The sequence below is a fragment of the Adiantum capillus-veneris genome, chromosome 2 (assembly GCF_014529385.1).
Source record: "Adiantum capillus-veneris isolate H3 chromosome 2, ASM1452938v2, whole genome shotgun sequence".
Classification (NCBI taxonomy): domain Eukaryota; kingdom Viridiplantae; phylum Streptophyta; class Polypodiopsida; order Polypodiales; family Pteridaceae; genus Adiantum; species Adiantum capillus-veneris.
Window position 1 is genome coordinate 167,985,318 of NC_140932.1, and position 18,402 is coordinate 168,003,719.

At 42.2% G+C, this 18,402-nt stretch overlaps 1 pseudogene across 1 annotated transcript in view; it reads left to right on the plus strand.

Annotated features, from left to right (window-relative positions):
* Positions 1 to 7,072: 7,072 nt before the first annotated feature.
* LOC147464030 (protein NDH-DEPENDENT CYCLIC ELECTRON FLOW 5-like) overlaps positions 7,073 to 18,402 on the plus strand; it is a 36,837-nt pseudogene continuing 25,507 nt past the window's right edge. The window contains exon 1 of the transcript XR_015185563.1: positions 7,073 to 7,735. The product of XR_015185563.1 is annotated as a protein NDH-DEPENDENT CYCLIC ELECTRON FLOW 5-like (transcript). The remainder of the gene's footprint in view (positions 7,736 to 18,402) is intronic.

Below are 18,402 nucleotides of genomic sequence, written 5' to 3' on the forward strand. Positions count from 1 at the left end.
ACAAGAATTGGATTTCATTTCTGGTCCAAGGAGAACATCAAGGCCTAAACTAATTGCAAACCAAGTTAAACACAAACATCAAGTTAGGAATAAATCCATTCTATTGTGTTACATTGATGAACCTTAGATTTAGTAAGTATTGGGTCATTGAGCTTCAAATAAGGATTTGGAAAGTACCGCATCCAAGGAAGAGTATATCACCCGAGAAGTCAGACTTTACCCTATTCCTAAAGAGGTATCTCGACTCTATTTTGAGATGGCCTCTACATCTTCTCAATCCCAGCACCACGGGAGCATTAGTATGAGCTTTATACTCGCCCACTATATGAAAAATGAGCATGGAGCTCAAATCTATCTATATCTAATTGGAGAATATTGTGCTAGAATCGATGATCATGACATAGTGTTTGTTGGTGGTCATGGATAATAAGGTAGTTTCCTTGGAGAAAATACTAGAGAAGACATCTTAGTTGGAGCTTGAAAGTTGAGAGTTGGTCTTAACCAAATCTAGAATCATGGTAAGGCTTAAGACTAATGACCAAAACATTTAGTTTTACTATTGGGATTGGGAGCAGGCTAAAACAATTGATATTTATGGACCACACATCCCAAATTAGGGTCACTTCAAGATATCAAGTGTTTATGTCTTTAAACAAAAGGAGATACATATGTTATTGTAGTTCCTGATAAGTTTTACAACAACTTCATCAAGATGGTAGAGGATGAGGTTAAACATACTAAATATAAGGTCTACTCTATTAAGCACTAGATGTCAAACAAGAAAAAGGAAGTGGATTCAAAACAAACTCATCGTTTGGGAGCATGAACAATGAAAGGGGATCACCCAAAATTTTATGAAAATAGATGAAAGTGGGGATTTTATCCCAAAATACTAGATTGATGGAGGAAAAAATAACTTCAATAAGAAAAAACAAGGTGACAATCAAACCAACCAAGGGTCACACAAATCTCACAACTCAATACCACCTTATTCAAAGATATGGGGATGTGAACTTTAAACCATTAGAGAATCAAACTAGACCATGCAAGAAGAGTTAAACTTGCAAATATTTAAAATGGTGAAAGCCTAGGGGATTCACCATGGAAAACTTACCACACCACGTAAGTGCAGGGGAGGTTTTTTTTTTAATACAAGTTACATAAGCGTATAAGTTAGGGGCAGGTCCCAATACTTTATCTCCCAAGCTTAAAAATAAGGGAGGGGGTATCATATTCATTCTGGGGGGGGGGGACCTGACCCGGGTTAATGACTGGTAACGATTGGTCACCGTTGTGCACTAGAACTCATATGAATTTAAGGGAAGTTTTTTTTTCAAGTCACACATCAATTTTGCATCAAGCTGGTCTAGATAAGGGCTAATTTGTAGCAGGTCAAGGGTTGATCTTCACCAGCTTTGGATGGGTCATAATTGGAGGAGTAGCCAGAATGCATGCTGATCGGGCACATAGATTGAAAGTCAAACTAAGACATGTTGAGGGTACATCTAGTTATCAACAGAAGTGGTTTCTTAGTACGTTGCCAGTCACTATGCTACACACTCTTTGACTAATTTTACTTAGTTAGATCATGCGAGACCTAAATTTTATATGTAAGATAGAGGTATGATAATGTATTCATTGATTGTCGTATAAGCATAAAAAGGGGGGTCATATTCCCTAATATGAGTCATATATAGGGCGTTTTATCAAAGTTGTCCGCTCGCAGGTGGCACCCATTTTTGTATATAGAGTGAATCCCCTGAGGGTTAAAGAAATACAATGGGACTTGGGATCTTTACGATCATCTAAATGGTTTTAACCAAGTATTAATAGCAAAAAGAGTGTATGACTTTTATGCACACACAAAAAAATGCCGTCTAAACAAGAAGCTTTACACAAGTTTTTGTATCATGAAACACACTGCATTAGAAGCATGTATGCTTGACGTGGTGGATTTGGGAGACAATTGTGAGATTTATGGAGAGGATGACAAAGAAATAGAGATGAGAATGAATAGAATGATAATTTCCATACCTACCCAAAAGGGGCCGACAATAACCCCTCCCATGGCTAACTACAAGGAGATGATCAAGAAGAGAAATCAGATGATAGCAAGTCTTTAGAGACAATAAGGGGAAAATGGACTAGTCATGATATGCATGAGAGCTAATATAGGCCTAAATATGATAGGAATGTGCAATATTTTCCATGAGACCACAAGGACAATTGGCATATAGGTATCCACCTACTATTTTATCAAATGCCAAAGCCTATTGCAGGGATAAAGAGACCTCAAGCTATTTTAGGACATCAACCTCCTTCTTTGAGTGGAAATTTTATTCCTATAAAGTTGACGCAACCCAAAGAGCAAGGAGAGGAGCAAGAAATAGTTCCAATTACTCCCTACAATGATGGTAGCTCTTCAATGCCTATGGAGGAAGGATGGTACATACTAGCACCTACTAAGGACCAACCTTGCTATGTAAGGCTAAGTGGTAAGTCCAATCCATTTCATAGCAAATGGTGGAGCGAGAGCTCTAGTTGCAAAACCACAGCCTAAATAGAAGGCTAGTGGGTTTTCATACCTATCAAGCTCACAACCATTGAAAGAACAAATGCTCCTATGATTTACTATCAAGATTGTGGTAGAAGGCATGTCATTTTCAAAGTATTACCCCCAAAAACCTATAAAAACTTGAAAGAAAAAGGCTTTAAGCTTGGTAGAAGTGGTTCCATCTAGTTCAATAAAAACCCTAAGGGAAGGGTTGTTGGGGATGTGGGGTTTGTCCTATACACTGACATCTACATGAAAACACTACCTTCGTGTGCTCTATATTGTATCTTGGTGTGTGTACCATCCCTTAGTCAATCATAGTAATATGCATGAACACACTTAGGATCAACAAGGCATTTTTTTCCCTCATTAGGAGGTCTCATCCCCATCTTCTATTATATGCCCATCATTATAGGGTAAGCTTTATCTTTGTATTAGCACACTCAATAATACTACTTATTGTGACGTGTGCTCTTGAACTTCTACTTCATCTTGTCCATCTTTGCATGCATTTGTGCAACCATATTAACAAAGATTGGTATCAAAATGGGCTTCAACATTCAAGGGAGGATTTTCAACACCCTTTCCATTGATGTTCTCCAATTGGTGATTTTGAGTGAGTGTTTACAGGGTGACATAATCTTTGGGACAATTCTTTGATCTTGTCACAATTTTGATTTGAAGTCATTTCTGCCTTCATTTCCACTATTGGCAATATTGTGCATGCAATTTCATTCTTTTGTGAAGGTTTTAACAATTCACATTCCTCCAAAACTAGAACTTTATAGTCTTCAGTGGGTTGTGCTATATAGCACATTCTTTTGTGAAGGTTTTAACAATTCACATTCCTCCAAAAATAGAACTTTATAGTCTTCAGTGGGTTGTGCTATATAGCACATGTTATTTTTGTGTAGTTTTTCCTCTACACGCAACACACTAGCCATGTTTAACAAGGGGGCTAACAACAATGATGTTTTTTCGCATGCTTTTTGCTGAGGAAAAATCAAATGGAGACAACTACCCACTTTTGGCATGCATGATGAAACGTGTTCTTATTGCAAAGGGTGTTTGGAACATTGTGCAAGGTTATGATGTAAGACCAGGTTCTATGGATACACATTCTACAAATGATCGTGCGGGTTCTAGAAGTTCTTCTACTTAGTTGTGTTGTTTAATGCTAAAAAGGAACATTGAGATGATAAGGATGTGCAAATTCTTGTGCATTTATTGCATGTTCTCTTCAACATTCCATTACTCTATACATTTTTTCATCATAAACAAAAAAGCAAGCATGGGATAGACTAGCTTTTCTATATGCAGGGTCAAATTTGACCAAAATGGATTACCTACATAAAGACATGTAGTCCAAGGTTATGTATGAGGAGGATGACATGGATGTATTTCTTGTAGAGACTAAAGCTCCCAATGAAACTTAATTTCCATTGGTGACATGTTTCCTGATAGTTCTCTTGTGCATACAATTCTTGATGCTTTGTCAGATTCTTATCAGACTTTTGCCTTCACCTTTAGGCTTGTGATAGAGAGGAAACTTGATGATGTGAATTTCGATGTCCTTGTCTCTATGTTGATGCAAGGGGCCCAATTCAATTAAAATATGACTAAGCAACGTATTATTTAATAGTCATTTGTGTCTGCACACCATAAGAAAATGTTGTTGTTTCCACTTCCAAAGCTTCTACTGGTAATAGCCTGCCCCCACATATGTTGTTTCTTCAAACAGAAATAGGTATGAGAAGTTTGGCAATAGAGGCAAGAAGAAGTTGAAACATTACCGTAGGATAAATGATCATTTCATCAAGCAATGTTTTAAAGCATAAGGCTACAAAGGTTTGAAAGAAAAAGGCAAGCGCTTCTTCCAATGCAGATTTAGAAAATCTTTTGCAAGATGTAAAACGGGCTTTTTTGTGTGCAATGTTAATATGACCTATGTGTTTATGATGCATGTATCGCAAAATTATGGATTATATACTTTACTCTGCAATGGTGTAAGTAAGCACATTAAACCTCATCGTGATTTGTTCACTTCTCTTGCGACAGTTTTCGGTGAAAAATATTGTCATGTGTGCAATAATGCCTCTTATCCCATCAAGGGAGTTGGGAATATTGTGCTTACTAATGCAGGTGGTAGCTCTTGGATGATTTGTATGCATCTGGGATAAAAAAGACCCTTTTGTCTGAATCTACACTTGGAAAACTTGGTCTTGTTGTCAATTTTGTGAATGACCAATGTAATGTGCATGATCCCAATTTTGGTGATACTATTGTGTATCTAGTACTTTATTTTCTATGTTCTACAAGCTCAATGCTTACATATGAAAGTTGGAAGTTTACCGCGTTTGCAAAAATCTGAGATGGTTGCTTTGCTGCCCCCTCTGGAGCCACCATTGAAACATGTATGAGCAATCCTTCCTAAGGATAGTTTTGTGCGGGCTACTCACAAATTTTAGCTTGTCCATAATGACATTTTTGGCCCGATGCATAGTTCGTCTTTTACAAATCATTTTTATTTCATGAGTTTTATTGATGATTACTCCATACATGCATGGATGTATTTGCTTAAGGAAAAGGCAAAAGTGTTTGCATGCTTAAATAAATTTTTGTTTATGGCTGTAAATGTATTTTATTGTAGTGTGGGCATCCTTCGTCTTGATCGAGGGGAGAATATATGCTAAATAATTCAATGCATTTCTTGCAAGTCATGGGATAAACGCCTATGTACAAAGCATTATGCTCCTCAACAAAATGGTGTTGATAAGAGGGAAAACATTTCATTTATGGAGATGACATGATGCATAATCAAGAGCCAAGCTTTGCCACATCTATTTTGGCTTGAGGCTATCATGTGCACTATTTATGTACTACACAGGAGTCCCACTAAAGCATTGCCATCGATCACTCCATGCCTGGCATGGCAAGAAATCATCTATTGGACACTTGCGTGTCTTTGTTTACTTGGCTTATGCTTTGGTGACTCAGGAACAATGCTAAAAATTGGATGATAAGGCTTGGAAATGTATTTTTGTTGGTTATAGTCCAGAAAGCAAAAGTTACAGGTTATATCATTCACAAACAAAGCATAACGTGATTAGTTGAAATCTATTTTTTGTGGACAATGCAGTTCAATCGTTGTTAGCATGTACCAAGGAGACATATATGAGCTCACAAAATGCATACCATACGTTGTTGCATCTATTCAATGGTGGGAGTATGAATATAAGTCCTAATGAAGCACATGTGGAGCCTATGTAGGTTGTAAATGATGTTACAAATCAGCCAGTTTTCAATGCATATTTACAAGATGTAATTGATGATGATAGGGATAAAAATGAGTAGGCTAGAGGGAGGAAGAACCTGTCATTTGACGAAGCACAAAAAATGGAAAATTGGTTGGATGCAATGCAATTTGAGTATGATGCTATTGTGAAGAATGGCACATGGTCTTTGTGTGACTTACCCCTAGCAAAAAAGCCATTGCTATAAGTGGATCTTTAAGTAAAAAAGTAAGCATGATGGTAGTGTTGATCACTATAAGGCTAAATCATGACAAAAGGGTGTGCTCAAGGGAGCATTGATTTTGATGAGACTTTTGCTCCCACTTGTCGTATGACAACCATTAGTAGCATTTGAGCATTGGCGGCTCATAATGGTTGAAATGTACACCAATAGACATAAAGACTACATTTTTGAATGATGATTTGCATGAGGAAGTGCAAGTAGCATAGCCTCGAGGTTTTGTTCAAAAAGGACAAAAACAAGGTGTGCATGCTTAAGAAGATTTTGTATGGCTCAAAGCAAGCTCCACATGCTTGGTATAAAAAGAGTCATTCTTACTTGGCTATACATGGTTTTTAGAATAGTCCAACTCAAAAAACTTTGGGTCTCAAGTGTTCCGCGGTGATGCATTTCTAATCATTGTGCTGCTCTCACTAATCCATCCTAAATCTATCAATAATAACTTGTAAGTTTACTCAATTTTTTATAACTTGTCTTTGCAATAAGTTTACTCAATTTTCATAACTATGATTTTCAAGAAACACATCAATACCTTGATTTTGAAATTAAATTGCTCATTTACACACCATCACTTTGGTTGTCTATTCTAAAAATTAGATTCACTTTTCCAAAAGCTTGGTGAGCATTATTATGTGCATGTTGAATTCTTCTCCGCTATAAATTGTTTTGCGGTGCTCCAAAGTCGATGAGACGTTAGCTTGGCCTAGGGACCAAAGTCAAAAAAGTATATTTTTCTTGGTTCTGGCGAATCATCAACCAAGATTGTCCACAGGCGAGAGTGCCAATCAAAGCTTATGATTAGAGGCTATTCTAGAAGATGCCTTTGACACTCAAGCTCTACTAGACTACTGGGGCTTTTGAAAAGACTCAGACTCAATGTTGGGTAATTTCAAAGCTAAACTAAACTTTAATATTTTTAGCTTAATTTTTCACTGAGCACTCCGAGCACGGAGCTCAATTTTTTGTCCACCATACTGACATAAGATCCACTCTGCAAAGTTTTCTTGCTAAAGAATATGAACCAATTACACTCTGCCTTTCCTTGTACAACGTTTTGGTGATCCAGATACTTTTGAAGCTTGCATGGAGGCAATGGCGTCCTCGTTAAAGCCGCCTGCCTGCTCGTTTGTGAAGGTTACTCGAAGATTAGAAAGCAGACAGAGCAAGCTCTATGCAAAATCATTATGGCATCAGCCTTTTGGTCTTCAGTCAAGGCCAAGCAGGATATGTTTACAGGTCGATTGCTCCGCAAGGGGCCTCGAAGAGGTGAAGCCACTTCAAGCTCCAAAGTTGCAGGACAAATTTGGCTCAGAGAATCTGCAATTTTCGGATGTTGCTGGTAGGACTGTGGCAGAGCTCAAACTGGCATCAGGTACCTCAGTACGCCTACTATTGGCAGAGGCACGGATCACATCTTACAGCTGCCGCCTTTGGCATGGTAGCTGCGAAGAAATGTTGTATACTGATGTGTCAGAAAGCTCCGTCAACGGCATTGATAGAAGTGTACATGGGGCTACTCCTCAGCAGTTTTTTGTAACTGGTGGCATGGCTCCCTCTTTAGCTCACTCTCTTGATCCTCACATTAGCCTTTGCAATAACAATTGGTCAGTACAGTCGGTGGCAGTCGATCCAAAGGAGCACGTTCAGGTGTACATTGTGTATGAGAGAGAGAGAGAGAGAGAGAGAGAGAGGAGAGAGAGAGAGAGAGAGATATTTTTATCGTCTATATGAGGCCAAAGTCGGCCTATTAGTCAAATCAAGTATATATGTGTGTGTCCTCCATCTATCGGGAAAGACAAAACAGTCCAAACTGGTCCCTGGTGTATGATGGGATCTATGTGGAGGGGATGGAGCTCTAGTACTAGGGATATGTGCATGTCTATATGCTGAGGGTAGTGCATTAATGTAGATGCATCAAGCTGGCTAGCTCCATCGTGTGCTAATAGGGGATATAAAATGTGGTAGATGTCAGCCATCATCTGGGCTTGTCTCTCCGTAGCCGTAGCAGAGAGAGATGACGAGAGAGAGAGAGAGAGAGAGAGAGAGAGAGAGAGAGAGAGAGAGAGATGAATATTCTATCGATATACCAAAAGGCCAATGACACCAAAACTTACTACCATCATTTGAATGGTACAACCGTGTATAGTAAATAACCGATAAATACATTCTGTATTATACTTGAACTATTTGCCTGTCCCCGAAAATACATATTAAACACTTTTTATTGTTCCTGTCACAAAGTGATGATGTGGCATATCCAACTGGAAAGGAATGGCCAAGGGGACAAGAGAAATTGAACCTAGAAGATGGCCGATGGAGCCTAAGGGGTTAGAGTTTTAAAAGAGAAAAACCTCTTGCAACTTAAATGTCAGGTGCAGCGGAATTGAAATGATGAAGATCTAGGTTTTACACTTCCACCTATCTTTTACTTCTTTTGCTTGCGTTAGTGATTGCTTTTAGCTAGAATGATGTTTCCTTCCTCTTTCCCTGGAGAGAGAGAGAGAGAGAGAGAGAGAGAGAGAGAGAGAGAGAGAGAGAGAGAGAGAGAGAGACCACTTGGGTCCCAACCAACCCTCTTAAGGGCCCCCCACACGGGTGTCAATGTGGTATTTGCTTTAGATTGCGTAAATGGAATGTACACACATGCATACCTCAAGTGCAGACTCTACTGACTCGAATGGAGAATGTCGCCTCAGTAACTCTTCAAGATGAAGCACCTCCGGGGTTGATTTGGTGCACCTTTCAATCCGTCTCGATGTAGAATTGCTGATGGCCACCAAGGGGTAGATCTGGGGCTGATTTGTGCTCCCGATGTGACAGAAATGAAGGGCTGAAAACGCAGATCTTGACGATGCCGATGATGGACAGCAATGGAAGCACTCGATGCCGGCGAGGAAATGGCCGAGGAGAGGCTCGATGGGCTGCCGAAGTACCGGACTGCAACGGAGAGGCTAGCGAATGTAGATCCGAGCCGGTTCCGTAGTCCATCGTGCATCAGGCGCAGTTCCGTCTTCATGGCTCTGGCTTATGGGGCATAAGCCATGAAGAACCCAAGATCACTTGCAAGAGAAGGATCAAAGATTTTTGTTTTGAGCCACTGTTTTTCTTAGAGGCAGTGCCATGAAGTGGTGGATATCTATAGCTACCAAGCCGTACACTTCAAGGACTTGGCAAGCTTCAAGAAAACTTTTGGCCGAAGTTACATGCCTTCAAACATTTTCCTTCGGAGTGCAGCTTCTAGCAGAGTGGGGTAGCCTGAAATGCTTGCCACGAAAACCCTAGCAGATTACAACTTGAAATTTCTTGACATCTCTCAGCAGGTGCTCTTCTCAAGCCGATAACCTTGGAGGCCTAGTGTGATTGCTATATCTTGGGACTATCATCACCGCTACAAGAACATTGTCTGATCAAGCTAGTTTCGATCATTCAAGAGCTTTTGGACCATGCTGCGGTTGGTGTCACAAGACGGGCACCACGTGCCAATAGAAAAGAGCAGACTGAACAGACTTTTAGCACTTCAATAACAACTGAACTGAAAGAGAGACGACACGCGACACGGAGTGGCGAAATTCCACCCCAGAGAGTATTGGCCCCAAACCTTGGCGCCCCTTTCGGTATTTCTTTATATTGCATCATCAAAGTACAAGCCGGTACTCCAGACTCTGCACCTTCTCCAGGAAGCATGCAAGAGAATGAGCCCTAACCTCATATTTAAAGGCCCTAGGCCCAAAAGCAGTTTATAGTAAAAAGCCTTCAAACTCAAAAGCATCTGGTCCAAAAGCAAAGCCAAAAAGAGCGTAAATCACGGAAATCCGTACAGCCTGGCACGTCATCAGCTAGCGCAAAACGCGGAAATCCGTACAGCTTGCCACGTCATCATGCCAGCGCAATCTTCAAAAATATGCCACGTCATCAATTTTTGCGTGTATGTGTGTGCAGGTCCTGCTTTATTTTAATCCTGTCACTTGGGGCTCCATCGAATGGCGTCCCCATAAGTCGGTAGGACTTCTTCTGTTACTTGTTCTTCTTAGGGTTTAGGCCCCTCGGCCGGTAGCTCCGTTCTTCAGTAGGTCGACACCTCAGCAGTTTGTTACAGTTGGCTATAAATTTAGGAAGAAACCTTGTCACGTGACACATCCAACCCTATGTGTCCGTGGACAAGCTACAGCATAGCAAGGTTCAGTTCAGTCCAGTCAGTCTAGATTAGCGAGTGATCTGGCACTTTTGTGAGTTTGTTCGCAGACCGTGCATGTCCAGTCACTTAGTGTAGATGCATATCCTCTGGTTGCATACAGCATGATCATAAGCATTCCCATCAGAATCCGTTAGAATCCTTCAGGGGAATTTTCTAGTGATTTTAGCCTATTTTACCTATTTTTGACATTTTTCACTTATTATTTTTAAGTGACTTTTGTTGGAAAGTAGGTAGGGCAAATCGAGTAAGTTTGTATATAAGCAAACCTAGACTAGCACTTTCTGGCAAAAGAGGCAGCAGGAGCACACGCTCAACAGGCAACTTCTCAGCAGAACCCCAAGCCTAGCGTTTTTGCTCCACAGCAACCACCTAGTGTTTTGGACCGGATCAGCCAGCGTTTTTGCACTTCCAGATCCCTGGCGATAGAAGACTCAACAAGAGACCTAGCGTTTTGCAGTTGCAGGCCATCCGGTGACAGCAGAGCCATTTTCAGCCCTAGCATTTTTTATTTGTAGATCAGCCCCATTGTTTTGCAGATTTACTGCGACGGAACATCAAGAACCATAAGCGTTTTCAGTTTTTAGCCCTTAGACACCGCAGATCAAGTCCCGAACCTCGCAGATCTCACCTTCCCGCATCAGTTCCTTGCCGCACGGTCAGTTTCCGCAAGGTTTACAGTGTCAGCCCGGAAAATGCAGATTTCAGCATCTGCGTTTTCACAACGTCGTTGTTGCATCGTCGCCATCGACATCATCACCAACATAGAGTCAGAATTCAACAGATAGAAGATTTGCAGATTTCAGCCCTTAGCGTTTTCAGATTTCAGCCCGTCTCGTCGTCGTCCTCATCGTCGGCAAGTCCAAGCATTGTAGAGATTTGTGCAATCATAAGTAGACCGCTCTCGCCATAGAGAGTGGGGCCTTCGGAGGAGGGTTTTACAACGTCCCTAGTGTCGTATTTCTCTTCGCTCTCTATCTCTCAGTCTCATACACTTTCACGCATAGTGTCCATTCACTTTGTTTGTGATCATTGCACTCTCTCACTAAAGGAACGGAAGGCTCTCCCTTCCGTAAGTAAAAGGAATCTATAAGCACAGTTCGGAGCACTCATATTGAGCAAAGTTCAAACATTCATTCCGCTATACCTAACATTGGTATCAGAGCTTTGACAGTGTTATGTATCACTCAAGGAAAGAACCACAAGAATCACAAGAATTTTTTTTTTGCTTGTTGCGGTCGCACGAACCCAAGTTCGCTTGGGCGTGTCGATTCCTAATCGTGTTTTTGAAGAGTGACAAGAATCCCAAGAAAGAAGGGCTTGTCCAGCCTCCCCTTGTGCCTCTTTTCACTCATCGAGAGCGGACCGTGCACTTAGCGGCCGGCCAATCGATATAAGGTTGGAAAAAGCAACCTTGGTGTGAGCGCAAGGCCGCCAAGGGGTGCGCCCGCGGAAAAGAGCAGAACTCGGGTGAAGAGAAGATCCTTCTCTAACACAGATTGCATGCGAAAGAAGCACCCAAGAACCTCAAGAACCGCAAGAACCTCAAGACACTCAAGCACCCAAGCACCCAAGACTCCCAAGAACCCAAGTTCCCCGTGAACTTAAGAACCCAAGACCACAAGAACCCACAAGAACCCAAGACTTCAGTGGATGGTCATCTCTCGAAGCGGAATGGATACTTCGCTGGGAGGTGATGAGCATGAGGAGGCGAAGAAGAATTTTTTCCCTCTAGGAGGGTTTTCCGACCCTCCCTCTTCCCCATCTACACCAAGGATTGCACTAACTCCTATGGAGGAGTTGGAGCAGATGTTTATGGACAGGAAGTTAGAACGTGAAGCAAGAAGAGCAGAAATGAAGCGCGAACACGAAGAAAGAATGGCAGCCATAGCGCGTGAGCGCGAGCAAGCACGCTTGGAAGCCAAAGTAAGCAAACCAAATTGGATCGTGAGTGCGACGGAAGACAAGCAGAAAACAAAGAAAGACAAGCCGAATTTGATCGCGAGAAGAAAGCAAGAAAGGCAACGAATGACCGACACATGGAAGAGATGTTGCGACTATTTTCTCAAGTGCAGGCGCACTTTGCACAGAATCAGGAGAAGGAGACTCTCTCAGTCTCTTCTTCTCCAAACCATGACACACATGATTTGCATGATGATGATTTGAATGACAATGATAAGCATGATGATTTGGATGACAATGACAAGCATGATGATTTGCATGAAGATGATGTGATTGTTCACAAGGATGATGTGTTAGTTGATACTGTTTCTAGCGAAGCTAACCTCGTTGCAAATTCGATCAGTCACGAAGAACCGATCTTGGCTCTCGAGCCTAGGTCCAAAGAACCCTCACAGGAAGTACTATGTGTTCGCATGATTGGTCAACATGCATTGTTCGAGTGTTTCATTCGCGATCGTTTCCTATATTTTCGTCAGCATCTTTATGTGATCCCTTTTCCTAGGTATGACATATTGTATGTTGAGCACGTTTCACTCATGGATGAGCAAGGATGTATGCAGATTTTTCATGAAAAGCTGAAACGTATGTATGTAAGGAAGTCACATTCCATGTCTCTTCCTTGGCATGACACATTCATAGAAAGAGCACATAAAAGTATGAGCACCAAGCATGGGCATTTCCGTTGTGAATTGCCACAGTTGATTGCTTTAGATCAAAAGAGACAGATTCGATCTCATTGTTTGCGTGTGTGTGGTGAACGGTTTGGCACTCCGTCTATTTGTTTATCTACATTGCATGCACAGTCTTTGAGGAAGACAAGATTTTTTCCACTCACTTTACATGGAATAGGTATGTTCATGGTTTTGTGTTGGAAATGGGTTCAAGAATTTTCAGCCATGGAGATTCTTGAAGAAGAAAGAAGCATGACACTCGACGAAGTTGAAGCATCGAAGGAGCCACAAAAGACTTTGTCGCTTTCGGCGCGGCCCAAAGAAGCAAGCGTTGCAGACCTTTATGAAGTTCAAGTACCGCATGACCCACACATCAGAGTGGGCCTGCGAAGAGTCTCTTCCAGGATTCCGAATACTATTGGCAATCTCCCTCGACGCCATACAGTTCGGTACCAGTACCTCACTTTGAAAAGGAGGGGATGTCACGTGACACATCCAACCCTATGTGTCCGTGGACAAGCTACAACATAGCAAGAGTTCAGTTCAGTCCAGTCAGTCGAGATTAGCAAGTGATCTGGCACTTTTGTGAGTTTGTTCGCGGACTGTGCATGTCCAGTCACTTAGTGTAGATGCATATCCTCTGGTTGCACACAGCATGATCACAAGCATTCCCATCAGAATCCATCGGGGAAGTGATTTTAGCCTATTTTACCTATTTTTGACATTTTTCACTTATTATTTTTAAGTGACTTTTGTTGGAAAGTAGGTAGGGAAAATCGAGTAAGTTTGTATATAAGCAAACCTAGACTAGCACTTTTTGGAAGAAGAGGCAGCATGAGCACACGCTCAATAGGCAGCTTCCCAGCAGAACCCCAAGCCTAGCGTTTTTGCTCCACAGCAACCACCTAGCGTTTTGGACCAGATCAGCCAGCGTTTTTGCACTTGCAGATCCCTGGCGACAGAAGACTCAACAAGAGACCTAGCGTTTTGCAGTTGCAGGCCATCCGGCGACAACAGAGCCATTTTCAGCCCTAGCGTTTTTTATTTGCAGATCAGTCCCAGCGTTTTGCAGATTTACCGCGACGGAACATCAAGAACCATAAGCATTTTCAGTTTTTAGCCCTTAGACACCGCAGATCAAGTCCCGAACCTCGTAGACCTCACCTTCCCGCAGTAGTTCCTCGCTGTAAGGTGCAGCGGAATGAATGTTCTATTTTCTCAAGATTAGTGATCTTTATTGCTCAAGGTTCCTTTTAGTTCTTAGGGAAAGACAGCTTTCTGGCTTATGGAGAGTGCTATGATCACGAACAAAGTGAGTGGATATTGTGCGTGCAAGTGAATGAGACTGAGAGAAGGAGAGAGAAGAGATACGACACGGAGAGGTTGTAAAACCCTCCTCCGAAGGCCCCACTCTCGTCGGCGAGAGTGGTCTACTTGATTGCACAAAAATGTACAATGCGAATGCAATGGACTGATGCAATGGGACTATGCCGATGACGACGACGGTGATGACGACGGCGACTTAGGCTGAAATCTGTGACTTTCTTGGTGGCTAAAAATGACTGTTTCTCGCTGTTTTAATGGCTGAAAAAATGACTGTTTTGTCGGGGTCGAAAAGATGATGAAAAACGCTGCTGTCATCTGCTCTTTGGCTGCGTTTTTGGGGGAAAATTCCTTGCTGAAAAACGCTGGGACAGCAGAGTTTTTCTTGCTGAAATTTGCAGGTTTTCAAGTGCTTAATAACTCCTTATCCGGCTATGGTGATCTGCTGCAAATTGCTTGATGAAAACGTTGAATTGGCTGAGGTTTGTATGGCGTTAGTAGTTGCTAAAAACGTTGATCTGACCAAGGCGAAAACGCTAGCTCTCACTGCTTGCTGGCGATCTCTGCATGGGAGGAAAAACGCTAAGGCAACCAGAGAAATGGGCGATCCCAAGTTGAGGATGATGCGGGGGAAATGGGCCTCACCAAGATGCTTGGAGAGGGTCTTGCTGAGAGAGGGAGGGAACACATGTTGCTTGGTAGCCTGCTGTGCTCCTTGGCTCATCTGCCAATTTGTGCTAACTTGGGTTTGCTTATAAATTAACTTACCCAATTTGCCCTACTGAGTACCCAACAAAAGTCACTTAATAAATAAGTGAAAAATGTTAAATATAGGGAAAAAATAGGCTAAAATCTTCTGAAAAATCCCCAAACCGACTCTGATGGAAATGCTTATGCTTATGCTTATGCAACCAGAGGATATGCATCTACTCTAAGTGACTGGGCATGCACGGTCTACGAATAGACTCACAAAAGTGCCAGATCACTTCTAATCTAACTTGACTGGACTTTGACGGAAACCCTGTTATGGTGTAGCTTGTCCACGGACACATAGGGTTGGGATGTGTCACGTGAAATCCTCTCCTTTTTAAAGTGAGGTACTGGTACCGAGCTGCATGGCTTCCTTGTAGTCTGCCAACAACTCTGGATAATCCTTGAAGAACTCTTCGTCTACCCACACCGCTTCATGGGTTCCTCGATCTTTGAACTTCAAAAAATATTGTCGTACTTGTTTCTTCGAACCATGACGAAACCGATGCAACAAGACTTGCTCCGGCTCCATGACTTCTACTTCATCGATGATCTCCGGTTCTTCTTCTTCCGAAGCGTCCTTTGGAGGTGTTCCGTGAAACACTTTCAACCAAGAAACATGGAAAACGTTGTGCATTGACCATGAGTTAGGCAACTTCAATTTCATTGAACCTCATTAATCTTTTTGATGACTGGAAATGGACTATACATACGAAAAGATAACTTAGGACATTTCTTTCCAACTTGCTTGAGACGTTGTTTCATAATTCGTAGATACACCCAATCTCCTTCCTTGATCGAGACCTCCTGACGATGCTTGTTAGCCTATCGAGAATAAGATTCTTGAGCCTTGCTTAGCCGAAGCTTCACACTCTCAGAAATCTCATCCAATGACTGACTCTCAGCATTGGCATCAGGCATTTGACTGACCGATCGAGTCAACAATGACTGGAATCGGCGGCCAAAAGCTGCCTCATACGGAGTTCGACCAATAGCAGAAGAGAATGAATCATTGAGAATAGCCTGTACCAATGGGAGATAGAGCTCCCATTGAGACTGCTGATCATGAACATAAGACTTCAACACATCAAAAGCCAATTGATTATAAATTTTCGTTTGACCATCTGACTGTGGATGAAAAGCGGATGAAAAATTTAACTTTGTGCCAAAATTTTCAAAGAGTGCACGCCAAAAGTTGGACGTAAACTTAACATCCCTATCTGAAACAATGGACTTTGGCAAACCACAGAGGGGGTACCAATGCTTTATGAACAATCGTGCAACATCTTGTGCAGTAACTGTGGCCTTACAAGGAATCAACATGCAGAATTTGCTGAAACGATCAACAATAGTTAAACATTGAGTGTTCCTTGAATGCTGACTTGGTGGTAAGTTAGTCACAAAATCCATAGAGATATCTTGAAAAGGTCACTTGGGAATAGGCAGCGGAAGCAAGAGGCCTTGCTGCTTACCCCGAGGAGCTTTTACTTTTTGACATATAGTGCAATGTGTGACATAACTAAACACATCTTTTCGCATTTTAGGCCAATAGAAAAATCGTTCAATCTTTTCCAATGTGTTCATACCCCTGTGCCCACCCGTGAGAGAGTCATGTGCATCATGCAATATGACTGGCCTGAGAGAGGGCAACACACATAGATGCTGACGAAAAAATAACAATCCATCACGAATGAGATTGTTACTGGGCCCTTGGGAAGCAAGAGCCTGCAACCAATACTTATCAAACTCCGAATCTGCATACTGATTCTTCATGCTGTCAAAAGACTCACCCTGTATACAAAATATGGTTCTTGACTCAAGAGCCAAAATCTGTCCTTTGCGACTCAACGCATTTGCAACAGGGTTAGCTTTTCCAGGCACATACTCAATCAAACCGCCAAATTGCTCAAAAAATTGTGTGACCACCGCGCTTGGCGATCACTCCAATGTGCACTAGGCATAGACTGTAGCCACCTGAGGGCTTGATGATCTGTGCGCACTGTAAACTCTCTACCATACAAAAAATGCTTCCAATGCTTAAGAGAGTGAATGACAGACAAAAGTTCTTTATCATAAACTGAATAATTCTTTTCCGCACTATTGAGCTTCCCGCTAAGGAAAGCTACAGGACGACCATGCTGCTGGAGCACAGCGCCTATGGCGACATTGCTCGCATCCGTCCATACCTCAAAGGGATCATCCCAAGAGGCTAAGATAAGACACGGTGCTTCTGTCACCGCAACCTTGAGAGTTGCGAAAGCCTCAATGGCTGCCTCGGGCAAGTCGACGCGCTGACGACGAGTCTTTACCCCTTTCAAAACATCAGTCAGTAGGTGCAGCAATGCGTGCAAAATTCTCTATGTGCGAACTATATGCTTGACATAAACCAAGAAAAGAACGCACATCATATGCAGTTTTGGGCAAAATCCCAATTACGAACCTGCTCCACCTTGCGCGGGTCTAGCTTGACGTCTTCTGTAGAAATGATATAACCCAGATAAGTGACTTCAGTAAGAAAAAATTCAGACTTCTTAGCTACAATGTACAACTGACACTCATCCAAACGAGTTAATACCCTTTCAACATCCATTTAATGTTGTTCCCACGATGCAGAAAAAATGAGAATATCATCTAAAAAGATGAACACACATACACCTACCATGTCGCCGAAATGACCTACCATGAGACGATTGAATGTACCCACGGCTCCTGTCAATCAAAAAGGCATAACAATATACTCCCATTGCCCTCGCTCGGTGCGAAAGGCGGTCTTGAAAATGTCGCCTTTGAATACCCGTACTTGATGGTACCCACTTTTGAGATCGACCTTGCTGAAAACCTTTGCCCCATTGAGCCTATCCAAGATATACTCAATGCGAGGCATCGGAAACTTGTTCTTGACGGTCATCTTGTTTAATGCGCTGTAATCAACACACAAACGAGACGAACCTTCCTTCTTGCGAACGAACAAAATAGGGGCAGCAAAAGGACTTACACTAGGACGTATGAATCCTCTAGCCACCAACTCCGTGAGTTGTCGCTCTAACTCTTCCTCCTGTGACTTGTTCAAACGGTAGGGAGTCTTACTGACCGGCTACGCTCCCTCCATAAGCTCGATGCGGTGGTCCTCCGGCCGCTTTGGTGGGAGACGAGGTGGAAGATCATCTTGCAAAAAGAGATGTTTAAATTTCGTAAACAACTCCGAATACTTACCTGGAGCCTGAATGCTCTGGGAATCTGGGCGGCATATATGAATGCCGCTTGTGCTCCTCGTCGTAATTCACGCTTTACCTGCACATGCGAGATGAGAGGCAAAGAATGCAAGCCCTCCTTAGCACGAATGATGAGGGGGGAATCTGTTTTGGCATGCAAAGTGAGAGTTAGAGCCTCCCAATCAACGAGAGGGTTCAGTTCAC